Below are 12,000 nucleotides of genomic sequence, written 5' to 3'. Positions count from 1 at the left end.
ATTGCCCCTTGAGAAGGTGGTGGTGAGCTGCCTTCTTGAGCCGCTGCAGTCCCCATGTGGTATAGTTACATCCACAGTGCTGTTAGGGAGGGAGTTCCAGGATTTTGATCCAGCGACAGTGAAGGAACGGCCGATATATTTCCAAGTCAGAATGGTGAGTGGCTCTGAGGGGAACTTCCAGGTGGTGGTGTTCCCATGTGTCTGCTGCCATTGTCCTTCGAGATGGTAGTGGTTGTAGGTTTGGAAGGTGCTGTCGAAGGAGCCTTGGTTAATTCCTGCAGTGCATCTTGTAGATGGTACACACACTGCTGTTATTGTGCATCAGTGGTGGAGGGAGTGAATGTTTGTGGATGGGGAGCCAATCAAGCGGGGCTGCTTTGTCCTAGATGGTGTCGAGCTTCTTGACTGTTGTGGGAGCTGCACTCATCCAGGCAAGTGGGGAGTATTCCATCACACTCCTGATTTGTGCCTTGTCGATGGAGGACTGGCTTTGGGGAGTCAGGAGGTGACTTACTCGTTGCAGCATGCTTCAGTTTCTGAGGAGTCGCGAATGGTGCTGAACATTGTGTGATCATCAGCGAACATCCCCACTTCTGACCTTATGATGGAAGGAAGGTCATTGATGAAGCAGCTGAAGATCGTTGGGCCGAGGACACTACCCTGAGGAACTCCTGTAGTGATGTCCTGGAGCTGAGATGACTGACCGCCAAAAACCACAACCACTTCCTTTGTGCTCGGTATGGCCCAAACCAGCGATGAGTGTCTCCCCCGTGATTCCCATTGATCCCAGATTTGCTCGGGCTCCTTGATGCCACACTCGGTCAAATGCTGCCTTGATGTCAAGGGCAGTCACTCTCACCTCACTGTTTCTGATAACTGCACGGCATTTACGAGTGCTGAGTTTCAACGGTTTATAAGCCTCAATGGTATCACTCATGTAAAAACTTGCCTCTCCCACCCTTCTCCAAACGGACTGGCTGAAAGGGCAGTTCAAACTTTCAACGCAGGCTTGAAGAAGCTAACTGGAGATTCCTTAGCAACCAACCTAGGCCGCTTTCTTTTCCATTATAGGTCCACCCCTCACACAACAGCAGGCGTCTCAGCTGAGGAGTTGTTGTCGAAATACCGTCTCAGGACCAGATTGAGCTTAATAATGCCGACTTTAGAGGGTAAGGTGGAAAGGAGCCAGGGAAGACAGAAAACTAGACACGACTGGCATCGTCGCAAGAGGAAATTTACCGTTGGAGAGATGGTACAAGTGAAAATCTTCGGGGTAGGACCAAAGTGGTTTCTGGGGAAATAACTGCGGTGACGGGACCTCTCTCTTACCACGTGGAGGTGGCAGACTGAGTCACACGGAGAAATGGTAGACCATTCAAGGAAGAGAGAGACAAATCACCAAGATTTAGTTCCAGCAGTGACCATGAATGGGTCAGCATTTCCTGTTGAGGGAACTCAACCCAAGACTGACATGTCTGACCCTGTAAGGGTTAAGGATACAGAACTGCAAGTGTCACCAAAACACCTGATGTTCAAGCAACTCCGGAAAAGGAGATTCCTGACAAAGAATCTTAAGTTGTGGAGCTGAGACGCTCCACACGTACCAGGAAACCAACTGAAAGACGGGACTTGTAATTTCCTTACCCAGTGTAAATACTTTGCTACCTTGAGAAAGCTGTACTTGTAAATATAAAATGTACGTCCGAGTAAAAGGTGTGGAATGTGGTAATCGTGCTTTTATTTAGAGTGTAATATACCTTAAAAAAAAATTCTTGTAAGTAGGAGCACATGATCTTTAGTACCTAATAGGAGAGTAGCGTGGGCAACCTTAGCTGTTTGTAATTAGTGGTCAGTAGTGTGGAGATAGAGCATGAGTTGAAAGCCCACATGTAGTTGCTGCTGATCACCTTTGTAAATAAAGTTCAGGTTTCAACCTGCGAAGTGTCTGCTAATCAACTCTATCAATAGCAGCAACTCGGCCACTATTCACAACATCTCCCCTCAACCTTCTACTCTCCAAGGAGAGGAGTTTCATCTCCTCCAATCTCTCTTCATAACTGAAGTTCCTCTTCCCTGGAATCATTCTGGTGAATCTTTTCGGCACTCTCTCCAATTCCTTCACATCCGTCCTGAAGTGAGGGGCCCACAACTGGACACAATACTCCAGCTGAGGATGAACTTGTGACATCTACAAGTTCAACATTACCTCCTTGCCCTTGGGCTCGATGTCCCTTTTAATAAATGCTCCAATGCCGAATGCTTTGTTAACCACGATCTCGACCTGTCCATCCACCTCCACTGACTCATGCACATATATTCCCGGAACTCTCTAGTATTGGAGACGTGCCCTTTATTTTATATTGCCTCCCCATGTTCTTCCTAACAAAACAAAATACTTGATATTTCTCTGCATTAAACATCTGCTGCCACTTGCCTGCCCATTCCACCAAATTGCCTACGTCCTTTCCAGAAGTTCCAGACTATCCTTGCCACAATTGTCAATGCTCCCAAGTCTCGCATCGTCCACCAATATTGAAACTGTGCCCTGCAACACCAAGACCTCGATCATGATTGAATACTGAGAAAAGCACGTGTCCCAACACTGACACCGGGAGAGCTGCACACGCCAAAAAATAAATTTCCAACATCCCGAATAAAGGAAAATAAACATGAAGCACTCTTCCCTGTTTCCTGTCGCTGGGCTTATTTCATATCCATGTTGCTGCTGCCCCTTTATAATCCATCAGCTCTCACTTTGCTCACAAGTCTGTTGTGTGGCACTGTATAGAATGCTTTTTGGAAGTCCTTGTCCATCATAACAACAGGAGATCCATCATTAACCCTCCCTGTTACCTCTTCGAAAAAGCTCCAGCAAGTCACTTAAACATGACTTTCTCTTAAGAAATGGATGCTGGCTTTCATTAACTAACGAGCGTTTGTCTGTGTGGCTTTGTCCCGGCTTTTACCCCCACACACACCCCTTACCCACACCCACTTCCCCCCTCCCACCCCACGCCCCAAAGGAGGTAAACTGGCTGGCTTGTCCTTACTGTGCTTCAGGTTTGCTATTCTCCAGCTCCATGGCACTGACTGAGGAAGACTGAAATACTGGGGCCAGGGCCTCTGCAATTTCCGCTCTCATTTCCCTCAGTGCCCTAAGATCCATCGCATCCGCTCCTGGGGCCTTATTAACTTTCAGTACAGATAGCCAATCCAACACCTCCCCCTCATCAATGTTATGCCCTCCTCGTGTTTGAGTTATCTTCGCTTTCACCATGGCCTGGGTAGCATCACTGCCCCCTGAATGTTCTCCCACTGATGCTTGATCCACTTGTCAAGAAGCAGTTCTAGCATTGCCTCCTTTCTCCTTGGATTAGGAAAATCCCGCTGTAGAGAAAAGAAAAAATCTCAACAAAGTCTAGGAACTCTTTCTCCCTCTCTGCCCTTTATATGACTGGGGAAGGACTCATTGGAAGGGATAAAGAGCGACGAATGGGGAGGGAGTTTACAATCGGTCCATATTCTGATAGGGGCGAGGGTGAACAGGTTTGAAACATATTTCAGCGCGAGATGGATCGACCCATCATCAAGAGTTGGGGGGGGTGGCTCATTGATCCATATCTGGGATGGGGGTTGGATCAGTCCATACTGACATGCAGAAGTGGGGTAACGCTTCGGTCCATACCCAGTGCTTACAGGGGTGGGGAACGTGAACAGTCTGTTGTCTAACCTGGGGGAACCGAGTCGTCTCATGCCTCAGTCGATATGATTGGAAACAGTTTGTGTTTCCTGGAAGGGGAAAGGATATTTTGGACAAGGCCACATTCCTTTCAGTGAGGAGTGCGTTTGGACAGGTCCATTATCAGGGGAAATGGTGGCTTCTAACTTCGTGTTTGGGAACTGCCCATTGAGGGGAAGGGGATAATTTGGGTGGGACCCTCATGAGTCCATGTCCTCGGGATTCGGGGCGGGGGAGAATGGGGCCAGGCCATTTACCTGGGTGTTTGGTGGCTCTGGGCGGATGCATTTTCCAAAGGCTTGACGCCATTCAGACGGGACTGGGGGCATTTTGACCCCTGGGGGTAAGTGCTTTGGAGGGGATGGAAATCTGCCTGTGGAATCTCACCCGGTGTATCTTTCCCTCCGCTCTCCCTGTCCCGCCCCGCTCAGACCTGTCCCCGATGTATCACAGAGAGGAAGGACACTGTGCTGACCAAGTGATTCCACCTCTCCTGCTTCGAGTGGGTCAAGACAGCGGGGTGACCCGCGGCGGCGCAGGTGTCCTGAGTGTATCACTACCAATGGGGCCAATGGCTCCCAGCGTATCGACACCCGATGAGGCTGAAGGGACCCCCCATCCAGGGGGAGCAAGAGGAGGGGGCGATGATACCGGGCAGCACGTCTCCCAATGCCTAGGACAGGTCCCAGGATGACCAATCCCCTGGCTCCTCCTTCTCTGCATGTCTCACCCCCTCCCTACCCTGATGTCCCATTCTCGCAGGTCCCAGTCAAGGACACGGTGGGGTCCGGGGCTTGGATTGAGTGAGTGTTTGATTCTGTTTGAAGCATGGGCTTTGGCAGTAAACATGTGGATGAAGGAGCGTGGGCGTGGAGCCTGTTTCTATCAGTCACATTGCTGCTCTCCCACACTGAGTCCCCGAGTGTCGCTGGGTCGATTGTGAACACTTTCAGCCTCTGCACCTATTGAAGAAGATACCTCCCTTAGAGAGGGTGCAACAAAGGTGCAATAGATTGATTCTGGGCATGAGAATGTTCTCCTGGGTGGAGAGGTGAGTAAAATGGTCCTATTTTTCCCGGAGTTTAGAAGGGTCAGAGATGATCTCATTAAAACATTTAAGATTGTTGGAAGAGTTGACAGGGTCGATGCTTAGAAACTCGTTCCCTCTGGATGGGGATCCTAGACCATCATGTGACAGTCTCAGGATACGAGGTCGGCCATTTCAGACTGAGATGAGGAGAAATTTCTTCACTCAGAGGCTTGTGAATCTTCGGAAGTTTCTACCCCAGTGAGCAGTGGATGATCAGTCGTTGAGTATGTTCAGGACTGAGACCAAGAGATCTTTGGACACTAAGGGGTTTAAGGGATATTGTGAAACTGCGGGAAAATGGATTGGAGGGTGATGATCAGCCGTGATCGAGTTGAAGGGCGGAACAGGGTCGAGGATCCGAATGGGGTCTCATCCTGCTCCTCACTCTTGCAAAGACAGCAATGGAGGACATACAGAAACTGACCTTCAGGACTGACCATTCTTGCATTGGCCGAGTAACTTTAACTCTTCTCATCATTTCTGGAGATCAGTTTCTGTGGATTTATTAACCGTCTGGATTAATTTGAGGCCTCGACTGAAAAGTCTATCAGTTTCAGGTGACATTTTATTTTGACTCGTTCTATTAGATTTAAGCGGCATTTCACTGGAAGGGGCTGTTGGATAGTTTCTATCGGTTGGAGGGGATGTATTGGCTGGAGGGTCTCTGCATGAGTTACCAGCTTATATCACTTGGAGGATTCTGAGCAGTCAGTGGTTCTGTATAAGTTGAGGGGTCTGTATCAGTTGGAAAGCCAGAATCAGTTGTAGTATCTGGACCCGTTAGAGGGTCACTATCTGTGTGAGGGTCAATATTAGTTGGAGGCTCCCTGTCAGTTTAAAGTTCTGTATCAGTTCAGGGGTATGAATCATGTGGAGCGTCTCGATCAGTTGGAGATTCTGTATCAGTTGGAGATTCTGTATCATAGAATCACAGAATCACACAGTGCAGGAGAGGCCCTTCGGCCTATCGAGTCTGCACCGACACGTGAGAAACACCTGACCTACCTACCTAATCCCATTTACCAGCACGTTGCCCATAGCCTTGAACGTTATGACATGCCAAGTGCTCATCCAGGTACTTTTTCAAGGATGTGAGGTAACCTGCCTCCACCAGCCTCCCAGGCAGCGCATTCCAGACCCTCACCACCCTCTGGGTAAAAACGTTTTTCCTCACATCCCCCCTAAACCTCCTGCCCCTCACTTTGAACTTATGACCCCTTGTGACTGACCCTTCAACTAAAGGGAACAGCTGCTCCCTATCCACCCTGTCCATGTCCCTCATAATCTTGTGCACCTCGATCAGGTCACCCCTCAGTTTTCTCTGCTCCAATGAAAACAACCCAAGCCTATCCAACCTCTTTTCATAACTTAAATGTTTCATCCCAGGCAACATCCTGGTGAATCTCCTCTGCACCCCTTCCAGTACAATCACATTCTTCCTCTCATGTGGCAACCAGAACTGAACACAGTATTCCAGCTGTGGCCTCACCAAGGATCTATACAACGCCAACATGACCTCCCTACTTTTGTAATCTATGCCTCGATTGATAAAGGCAAGAGTCCCTTATGCCTTTTTCACCACCCCACTAACAAGCCCCTCCGCCTTCAGAGATCTATGGACACACACACCAAGATCCCTTTCTTCCTCAGAACTTCTTAGTGTCATGTCATTCATTGAATACTTCCTTGTCAAATTACTCCTTCCAAACTGTATCACCTCTCACTTTTCAGGGTTAAAAACCATCTGCCACTTATCTGCCCAATTGATCATCCTGTCTATAGCTTCGTGTAGCCCAAGACACTCAATCTCACTGTTAACAACCTGGCCAATCTTTGTGTCACCCGCAATCTTACTAATCCTACTCCCCACATGGTCATCTATGTCGTTTATATAAATGACAAATAACAGGGGACTGATACCTGTGATACGCCACTGGATACTGGCTTACAATCACTAAAGCATCCTTCTGTCATCACCCTCTGCCTCCTACAACTAAGCCAATTTTGAATCCTCCTTATCAAATTACCCTGTATCCCATGTCAGATTCAACAATTGGAAATTCTGCATCTGTCGGATATTTTGGATCAGTCGGAGATTCTGTTTCAGTTGAAGATTGTGTATCGGTTGGAGATTCTGTATCGGTTGGTGATTCTGTGTCAGTTGGAGATTCTGTTTCAGTTGGAGATTCTGTATCGGTTAGATATTCTGTATCGGTTGCTGATTCTGTGTCAGTTGGAGATTCTGTATCAGTTGGAGATTCTGTATCAGTTGGAGATTCTGTATCAGTGAGAGATTCTGTATCAGTGAGAGATTCTGTATCAGTCGGAGATTATGGATCAGTTGGAGATTCTGTATCAGTTGGAGATTCTGTACCAGTTGGAGATTCTGTATCAGTTGTTGATTCTGCATCAGTTGTTGATTCTGCATCCGTTGGTGATTCTGTATCAGTTGGAGATTCTGTATCAGTCGGAGATTCTGTACCAGTTGGACATTCTGAATCGGTTGGAGATTCTGTATCGGTTTGAGATTCTGTATCAGTTGGAGATTCTGTATCAGTTGGAGATTCTGTTTCAGTTGGAGATTCTGTACCAGTTGGAGATTCTGTATAAGTTGGAGATTCTGTATCAGTTGGAGATTCTGTATCAGTTGGAGATTCTGTATTGGTTGGTGATTCTGTGTCAGTTGGAGATTCTGTATCAGTTGGAGATTCTGTATCAGTTGGAGATTCTGTACCAGTTGGAGATTCTGTATCAGTTGTTGATTCTGTATCAGTTGTTCATTCTGTATCGGTTGGTGATTCTGTATACGTTGCAGATACTGTACCAGTTGGAGATTCTGTATCAGTTGGAGATTCTGTATCGGTTGTTGATTCTGTATCAGTTGTTCATTCTGTATCGGTTGGTGATTCTGTATCCGTTGGAGATTCTGTACCAGTTGGAGATTCTGTATCAGTTGGTGATTCTGTATCAGTTGTTGATTCTGTATCAGTTGGAGATTCTGTATCAGTTCGGAGATTCCTTATCAGTTGGAGATTCTGTATCGGTTGGTGATTCTGTATCAGTTGGAGATTCTTTATCAGTTGGAGATTCTGTATCAGTTGGAGATTCTGTATCAGTTGGAGATTCTGTATCAGTCGGAGATTCTGTATCAGTCGGAGATTCTGTATCAGTTGGAGATTCTGAATCAGTTGGAGATTCTGTATCAGTTGGAGATTCTGTATCAGTTGGTGATTCTGTATCAGTTGGATATTCTGTATCAGTTGGAGATTCTGTATCAGTTGGAGATTCTGTATCAGTCGGAGATTCTGTATCGGTTGGTGATTCTGTATCAGTCGGAGATTCTGTACCAGTTGGAGATTCTGGATCAGTTGTTGATTATGTATCAGTTGTTGATTCTGTATCGGTTGGTGATTCTGTATCATTTGGAGATTCTGTACTAGTTGTAGAGTCTGTATCAGTTGGAGATTCTGTATCGGTTGGTGATTCTGTTCAGTTGTTGATTCTGTATCAGTTGTTGACTTTGTATCAGTTGATGATTCTGTATCGGTTGGAGTTTCTGTATCAGTTGGTGATTCTGTATCAGTTGGAGATTCTGTATCAGTTGGAGATTCTGTATCAGATGTTGATTCTGTATCAGTTGGAGATTCTGTGCCAGCTGGAGATTCTGTGCCATCCGTAGTGCCTGTACCAGTTGAAGTATCTGTATCGATTTGAGACTCTCAATCGATGTCAGTGCTTCTCTCGGTTGAAATGATTGTATTACTCAAGGCTGGTTTAAAGTGGTGCATTAATTTGATTAAGATTTTTCATTTCTTTACGCTGTTGAATTAGTTTGAGAAAATTTATTAGTCGAATTCTACAACCAATGGTCACAAAGATCCACTTTAATCACTGAGCAGCATGTCCACATTTAAGGAGTGCAGCTACATCCCAGAGTGCAGGATAACAGCTCAGTTATGTGAGCGTGTGTATGTATATGATATATACATATATTTGTAACAGTCGTGTGAAGGACATCAGTGAAACATTAGCAGAGCTCGAGATGGAACTGATGCTTTTTGTGTGTTGAACACCATCGCAGCAGAATGCAATTTCTAATTTTAAAGCTTCACTCAATGTTAACAGAATTGTCCACATTTTGAAGATTTCTAATTTAACCTCTGAAATAAAAAAATATATATATCACTTCACGGATTGAAGCCAATGTCGTAATCTGTTCACTTTAAAATAAAATCGAAGTTGCACAATGTTGCATTCTCAATATCCCCAGAGGTGATCCCACAGGGTATAAAATAAGGGCTTTGGGAATGTGTCACCTCACAGTTTAATACAGAGAAACTGTGCACAGCATGAAGGGACACGTCAATGCTTTTTGAATATGTGGGAGACTTTTGAAATTTTGAATAAAACGTTCTATTTGATTCTTGCCTTCATTGGTGTACCTGGTAAGTGAGACTATCATTGAAGATGCATTAATCTGTGTGTGAGCTTCTCTCTGGTTTCACTCTGTGACTGATAACATTGTACCACCTTATTAAGTAAAATTCGTCGCAGTGTCTCAGCAGTTATTTCCTAGTTCCTCAGATCGCAATAAAACTGTTTTTGTAACTCACAGTGTCTCTGAATTATCAAGTTATTGCATTCAGTGAATTTTCGTATAAAGTGAATGAGCCGTCCATAAAGACAAACTCTCTGAAGGCAGGTATTAGTGACTGTCAGGATAAAATCACACTGAGCGTGGGCCACTACCCAGAGTGACCGTGTATCACTGGGAGTATCTGTCAGTGTAAAATTATACTGAATGTGGGTCATTGACCAGAGTGGAATACTTGACCCTAGTGACCTTGTATCATTGGGAGTATTTTTCAGTGTAAAATTGTACTGAATGTTGGTCATTGGCCAGAGTGGAATAACTCACTCTAGTGACCATGTATCATTGGGAGTATCTGTCAGTGTAGAACTGTACTGAGCGTGGGCCACTACACAGAGTTACCATGTATCACTGGGAGTATCTGTTGTTGTCAAATTATACTGAATGTGGGTCATTGACCAGAGTGGAATACTTGACCCTAGTAACCATGTATCACTGGGGATATCTGTCAGTGTAGAACTGTACTGAATGTCGGGCATTGAACCAGAGTTGAATATGTGACCCCAGTGAACATGTATTACTGGGAGCATTCTGTAGTGTAGAATTGTGCTGACTGTGGTTCACCAACTGGAATGTAATAAGTTTGTTCTAATTCAAATCATGCTTTATTTGCTGTGTGATCTCTCCGTTCCATGAAGCCTCTGTGTTTTACCAATGTAATAAATGGAAGAAATGAATTATTTTGCTGTTCGTTCTAGGTGTTTGGTAATGAGTGTGCAAAGAGCACAGTCTCAATAATTCTCATTTTTCCATTGAACTGCTCCAACAGGAACACATATCAACCAGGTGCTGCCATTTGAACAACCCAACAACACTGTTACGTTATTTGGATCCTCTTCACAATGACTGATTCTAAACTGTGTATATTTACAGTAAATACTTTACTTTTTCGCATTATTTGACGTCTTTTCCCCTAAATGGTGCTGACAATCTCTGGATTCATATTTGGCTCAGGTCAATGAATCACCCACTTCTAGGATTGATGGATGTTTTCCAGATCAGTTCTTCTCAATGTTTCAGAGTGTTTACATGTGTCACCTGTACCAATATCTGTCCTTACCTCAGTCAGGTGTGCCCTTGTGAGGACACAAGCCTATAACTGAGGAACAGATATAACGGATTTTCAGAATAGATAGATCAGAACGAGTGCAGTAATTAATAAGCTCAGTCACTTTCTAATGATGAAATAATCTGTTCAATTGTCTCAATTATGAAATAATCCTGGATAAAATAATTGCACCCTCTCCAGTGTATCGATTCCATTTTTTAACGTAATACAGAGAATGCACTCTGAGCAGTAATCTCAATTTTGCATAACCTATGTCAGTCAGTCACAGAGCATCGATTTCTTTTCATTGCTCTCGAAATGAACCCAATTCTTTGTATGAGTTGTTGAGAGTCTTGATTTGACGTGTGACTGATTTCACCTGTTCCCCTGAACCCCGAAGCCCTTGACCCGAATCAGATCTTTATTTTACATGAAATAATTTAAGAACTTATGGTTCCAGCCGCAATGCATCTGCTGTTGTTTAGCTGTATTGACATTATTGAGCCATTTTTAAAAATAATTTTAAAAATTATTAATCATCCATAATAAATTCAAATTTCTTTTAACGTTTCAAGTACACTTGACTCTTCTTGAGAGCAAAAGAGACTTCGAAATGTGATGGGTTTTATACCGTAAGAGAGGATGGGGCAGGTGGAGTGGGGTTAGGTGGCAGCCAAGGAGAGATTGACAAAGATGTGATGGGCACAAGACAAAGGGAATGTTAATGGTAGCGGTAAAGACTAAAGGAGGTGCTGATAGTGGCATAAAGGTAAGATAGCAGAAGGTGTTAAAAGTAGAACAAGGAGCAGTGCTCTGTGAAAGCACAAATTAGAAACATGAGACAGACGGCCCTGTGTGGGAGGGGATGTGTGGGGAGGAGGTATTAAAAAATGCGAAAAATCAATACAATTAAAAAACCAAAAAAAGAAATTGACTAAATAAATAAAAGTTGGATTCAAAAATGGGGTCAGGATAGGGGAGAGAGTTCATGGTCTGAAGTTGTTGAACTCAATATTCAGTCCAGAAGGCTGTAAAATGCCTAGTCGGAAGATGAGGTGCTGTTCCTTCAGTTTGCGTTGAGCTTCACTGGAACAATGCAGCAGGCCAAGGACGGGCATGTGGGCAAGAGAGCAGGGCGGTGAGTTGAAATGGCAAGCGACAGGGAGGTCTGGGTAATGCTTGCGGACAGACCGAAGGTGTTCTGCAAAGTGGTCACCCAGTCTTCTTTTGGTCTCTCCGATGTAGAAGAGACCGCATTGGGAGCAACGAATGCAGTAGATCAAATTGAAGGAGGTGCAAGTGAAATGCTGCTTCACCAGAAAGGAGTGTTTTGGATCTTGGACAGTGAGGAGAGGGGAGGTAAAGGGGCTGATGTTGCACCTTCTGCGATTGCATGGGAAGGTGCCGTGGGAGGGGGTGGGGAGTTGGGGGTGATGGAGGAGTGGACCAGGGTGTTAAGGAGCGAGTTGTCT

The sequence above is a fragment of the Cetorhinus maximus genome, unplaced genomic scaffold (assembly GCF_964194155.1).
Source record: "Cetorhinus maximus unplaced genomic scaffold, sCetMax3.hap1.1 HAP1_SCAFFOLD_197, whole genome shotgun sequence".
NCBI classification, from domain to species: Eukaryota; Metazoa; Chordata; class Chondrichthyes; order Lamniformes; family Cetorhinidae; genus Cetorhinus; species Cetorhinus maximus.
This window is presented reverse-complemented; position numbering follows the sequence as displayed.